Source organism: Podarcis erhardii, assembly GCF_964252035.2.
Source record: "Podarcis erhardii genome assembly, chromosome: 16".
Classification (NCBI taxonomy): domain Eukaryota; kingdom Metazoa; phylum Chordata; class Lepidosauria; order Squamata; family Lacertidae; genus Podarcis; species Podarcis erhardii.
In genome coordinates, this window is record NC_138514.1 from 21,120,164 (window position 1) to 21,126,163 (window position 6,000).

Below are 6,000 nucleotides of genomic sequence, written 5' to 3' on the forward strand. Positions count from 1 at the left end.
CCACCAACAGCGTACGATTCAATATGGCTAACTTAACCCAACAACCCCCCTCACCCACGCACAAACAAATCCCACTGAAGCCAGCCAAGGATGATCAACCACACCCTAGCCGATCTCAACCTCTCTCACCACCAAGGAAGCATAACAAGTGAATAGAAGAGAACTTCCCCAAGTGACGCTGACACAAAACCCCCAAGTATACACTAAATAAAAGAACTTAAGCTTTGCCACCCCAGCCGCTCTCTCCCGTCCCCCGCCGCCACCCAAGGTCCCATGCAGGGCTGTATTTCTCCGGAGAGAAGGGTCAACCAAAAGCAAACAGGGTTCAAAACGACTCTTTCTTTAGCAGTTGCCTCAAATATCCCTTACATAAGGAGGCATTTGATGTCACTGTAGGTCTCAGAAACCTCCCCCTGTACCCAGGTGAACTGCTGTGTTTGCATTATAACAACACTTGGCCTTTTAATCTGCCATCCCAGCTGAGAGCCCATTTGAAATGTGGAACTAGACAAGCAAGCCCATTTGCAATAAATGTTATACACAGGCCACGTTCTCACTTCAGCCACGATGCCAAATCACTACTGTGTGAAACATTGATTTTCACACACAAACGGAGCTTCTGTTCCATTACTTAATGCTAATACAAGTGACTGGAATAAAATATGAGCGGAGAGCCAGCCGCTGTGGGAAAGAGACTCTGTTGGGGATGAGGGGGTGGCGTAGATCTGTCTCTTTCTATTATGTTGCTTCGTTCTGATGAGCTGCTTGGTCCTCATTAGACTATACAAAGGGAGAGGAAACCACAGGAGAAATCAGAAGGCACCTCATATTATCATATTAGTATTTCCACCCACAATTCAAAGCTCAATGGTATTTGTTTGGGGCTGTCCCGTTTCATCTTCATAACAGCCCTGTGAGGTAGGTTAGACTGGACTCACCCTATCAGTTTAGAACATAGCATTTCAGCAGTTGCGCCATTATTGTACTATCCTTCAAAGTAGCGTGGGCCTGAGGGGTTTTTTTTTTGGGGGGGGGGAGGAGAATCAGGGATGTTGAACTATTCAGATTTGATTTAATTTAATTCAAATGAATCCCAAAGCGCTTACAAACAATAAGTAACAGAACAAAACATAATGGAACCTCACAAATGATGTATTTCTAACAGCGCCCAAACAGGCTACTTGCCCCCCCCCCAGACAGTCAACCCACACCAGAAAGCTGCCCCTTGGTGATGACATGACCCAGCTCTACATCTGGACGAAAGGCTATCCCTTGCAACTACCTTTCTCTGGAAAAGGGTTCAAACATATAAATAGCAAGGGTGTCTAGGTTTTGCTTGTAACGTTATAGGAAGTGACTTTTGAATACTTAGGCCTTCTTTTCTAACTGGCTGGTGCTAAACAGAAACTCAACAGCCTCTCTTGATAACATCATCCAGCTGGTCAACTCTTCTTTCAGCTGCACCCAGTGAGGTACGAGGTGGGTCCGTGGGGTGGAGTTAATGGCTTTGGGTGGGTCAGGGGTGGGGCCCGACTGCTCTTGCCACCTCGTGGGGCAAAGGATCATCTTATGGAGTATGCAGGAAAGTTTCTGTTGCAAATTCCAAAGATCTCTGTCATAACCTTTTGACACTTGAGGCATATACATTTTAGGTCCCACCCACCAGATCTTTGTGATTGTAAATTGTTTTGAACTGTTTTTAATATTGTGTTTTAATGTTGTAACCTGCCCTAGGACTTTAGGGTGAAAGGAGGGCAAATAATAATAATAAACATGGAGCAGGGTTTTTAGTGTGGCTTTCCCTGTTCTGTAGAGCAGCATTCTTCTCAAGATATGGCAGGTGGCCACTATCCGCACTTTCTGGAAACAACTGAATACATTTTTGTTCCGACAGGCTTTCCCAGCTGGATAAAGGGGTCTTTGCCAGTAGAGTCTCTCTTGCATTGTTTCAGTTTTGTTTTAAATGTATTGGCTGATTTTGTGTGCACGCTTTTAACTGAGTTCTTGTTTTGTTTTCGTTGTACGTCACTGAGGCATATCTGTAGAAGGCAACCGAAACTTTGATGGTGATGATGTTGTTAAATGGGGGGGGGGACCCTCCACCAAGTTTAAAATATTTAGGTTTATTCAACAAAAATCTGTGAAACTAAACTGGTAGCGAAAATACTGAAAGGAGCTGGCAAACTATTTGCCATTTGACCTTCTTAGCAAGCACACAAAATGGCAGTCACGAAGGAAGAAAAGGGAGAAGAAAGAAGAAGCTGTGTATTTTGTCCGTGGGGATTGCTGTCTTGATGCTGCTGGGGAAACAGATCCCTGCTTTTGCTGGGTGCAGGGGCCATTTTAAGCCTCCCGGAATATCCTCACATGCTGGGTTGATGTTGATAAGGCCACAGATTTCGAGACAGCTGAACCAGGTTCAGGCTGAGATGTGAGACCCTAGTTCTTTTAAGTGGTTCTTTAGAAGATAAGATCACAAGTGACAAAACAGGCACAGGCTTTATGGGGGTAGAGCAAAAATTCACGAGATGTTCCAGGCACAAGTTTGTGATGGATGTGTGTACAATGAGGTCTGTTGATCCTCCGTGGAAAGAAATTGCTTCCACTTCCCAACATACCCATCAGAATCTACAGATCATGAGGACCTCAAACAAACTTCTAGGGGCAGCATACCAGTGATGGACAGGGCCAGAGGCAAAAGTAGGCAGATAAGTTAATCCCCCCTCACTTTATATAGTAGGCTAGTTTCCAAGGGCAGCAGGTGAAAACACATGACAAGCAATGCAGGGCCAGTAAAGGAGTCGGACATGGGAAGAGGTTCAAGGGCCAGACAGTGGCTTGAAGGGCCGTATTCGGCCTCTGAACCTTAAGCATCCCTCCGCTGCCTTAAAACGAGTAAGGAAGGTAGTCCACTGATGAACACATCTTGCTCCAAATATGAAACCCACAGTATGCTGGACGGGTCCAGTGGGTGGCTTTTGAGGTACCTTGTCTGTCTTCTAAGGAAACCCAAGAGGGCCAAACTACTAAACATATGACACTGGGAAACCTGTGACTGGGTATCCCACCATGTGTGTTTATTATAATGCATTTGTTTCTTCAGGCTTATGGACTTTAAAATGCGGTGAGTCGTTTGGAGAAGTTCATTGTACTGTATAACAAACAAATTACATGTTTAATAGTCGTAGTAATAATAATAGTAATAGCAGCAGCTGACGGAGACCAAGTTCAGATTCTGTTGGGACTGAGATGCTGGGGAAGTGAGGTTTTCACTGAAACTGCTATTTTATTGTTTTTTTTTTCTTTTTTCATTTATTTTCCACCTTTTTCTCCAAGAAGCGTAAACATGGCTGTCCCTCCCCCTCCTCCTTTTGTCTGTAATGCTATTATTATTTTTAAAATCTTGTTTTTAAATAGTGACTGTAAGTTGCTTTCAGAGCTGTCAAACTGCTAAATGTTAGCAAGACAGAAAGGGAGAAGCCCATGTTTCTGCTCTTTAAATAACCCTTCCAGGAATATCCAACATGCCTTCATCTCTCAGAACAAACAACCTCTGCTCTTAGCAGGCACTTTCCCCTTCATTCCTTCTCTATGCACTATTATTCCTGGCAATTGGCAATCCAGAGAAAACATATGTATTTTTCCGCTTTCCTGCCCAAAAGAAGAAGAATGTTGCATTTCCCAAATTGCCAACTTCCACCATTGTTTCTGCACTGCCAGGTCAACCAGAGGTCTCCTACCACCCAAGCACAGGCTTGCGGTCAAAGGTGGAGCTTAGTTTCCAAATGCACAACCACAGAGCCGTGGCTAATTGCCTAATAAGCCTTTGGCTTATTAATGATGACTAATAGCTGGTGCCCCCTTGTCAGTTCTTGCTGCTTAGAAGTGCTGTGCCTATGGTGAGGCTGTGTCATTCTTTCTGCATTGCCCATACAAATCCCAGTGGTAGGAAGGAAGGGTCAGTGGTGACAGAGGCACATGCAGAGCTAGCACAAACATTGTGGCAAATTAGGGCAGATGCTTGGGGTATCGTTATTTCAGGGGAGCCTGCCTTGGCTCTGCAAATATCCTGGAAAAAGAACGAGTGCCTACTTTTTGGAAGGAGGTGTAGAGAGGCAGCTTAGCATTAGTTGATGGTGGGGTATCCCCTGCATTTGGAAAGTGGAGGAACAGCAGCAAGATATTTATGATCCTCACCATCTAGAGAAGAGACTCAGGGCCCCAAAGAAGGAAATCTGGGGCTGAAAATCCCAACTTTCTAAAAGTACATTTAAAGCTCTTGTATACAACTTTTAACAGTCCTGCCCCCCCCCCCAAATATCATGGGAACTGTAGTTTGTTAAGGGTGTTGAGAGTTGTTAGAAGACCTCTCACCCAAAGAGGCTGGTTATTGCCAGCTCCTACCCCATTAATGTTGGGTGGCAGGATCTATTGCACCCCTTTGCAGGGGAATTAAATATACAGCGTGAATCCCTGTGGATTCCATGTGTGGGTGAACAACTAAAGAATCAGCTGTGTGTCTAGTTTCAAAATGTGGGGCTTGCATACAAAAAGCCCCAGCAGAGTCTAAAATCAAGTCACAACTTACTTGCCCGAAAGTGAAGGCCTTTTGGGAGATGATTCATAATGAACTAAAAAAGGTACTTAGATTTACCTTACCTAAGAAACCGGAGGCCTTTCTTCTGGGCATTGTGGACCAGACAGTACTTAAGAAAGATAGAACTTTTTTTATGTATGCTACCACAGCAGCAAGGATCCTGATTGCTAAGCATTGGAAGACACAAGATTTACCCACGCTGGAGGAATGGCAGACGCAGTTGATGGACTATATGGAACTGGCTGAAATGACTGGCAGAATCTGAGACTTGGGAGAAGAAACAATCGAGGAGGACTGGGAAAAATTTAAAGACTATTTGAAAAAACATTACAAGTTGTATGAATGTTAAAAAATGCACTTTTTAGAAATTCTTGCTTCAGCATCGGTAAATTAATGAAATGGAAATTAAGATACAAGAAGTCAAAGGTGGAATAATGAAATAACTTTATTGTGTTTAAGCTGAAACATGAAAGATTTGGGTTACAATAGTTTTGAAATTAGGCAACATGATAAAATGAAAGATACAATAAGTTTTGAAATAAGTTAACAAATTGCTGATATTTTGTATTACAGAGAATGCAGGGTTTGGAGGATGTGGGGAAGTCCAATAGATGTGCTGGAAAAAAGGATTATGGAAATTTGTAATTTCTCTACTGTATTTTTCTATTTCTGTCTTTATTTCTTTTTTCTGTATTTCATAAACTTAATAAAAAATATTATAAAAAAATAAAAATAAAATCAAGTCACAACTTGTACATTATGAGAATAGGCTGTTAAACCTGCTTAGATACCCTTTCTGTCCACTGAAACAGACCACTGTACAGACCACACACTGTTAAGTAAGTTTAAAATGATTTCTTTACAGATTCAAAGGTCTGATACATGCAATGTTCCATGCAGCTGGAAGGAGACCACAGGCAAAATACTATTGGGTAGAAAAAACAGTTCCAAACAAAGGCTCTAAGTTTGGGAGCAAGCTCACACACATCCGCCTTTGTTGGTTACATGGTGCAGAGAGAGAAGGAACAGGGGAGGGAACTTGACTTCCTTTCTTCCAGGGTGAGGGGTGTGTGATAAATGCTTTGCCAACCCTTTCCTCTGAAGGAGATGGCGTGTGATCCAGCCAGGCCTCGGAGGACTTACACTATGATCTTAACCCCTTCATGCAGTAACTAGCACTCATGCATAGTTATGTTTGACTGCAATTTCCCACACACTTCTCTTCTGCTGCCTGTGTAGAAGCCAAGAGGGCTGCCAAAGGATAGAAGCCCCTTTCCTCCAGACTTTCCTCTTGCTCCTCGTCCCTGCTTGTGGGCTGCCCAGAGGCATCGGCTTAGCCACTATGGGAAACAGATGCTGGACTAAATGGGCTTTTGGTCTGACCCAGCAGCCAGGCTCTTCTT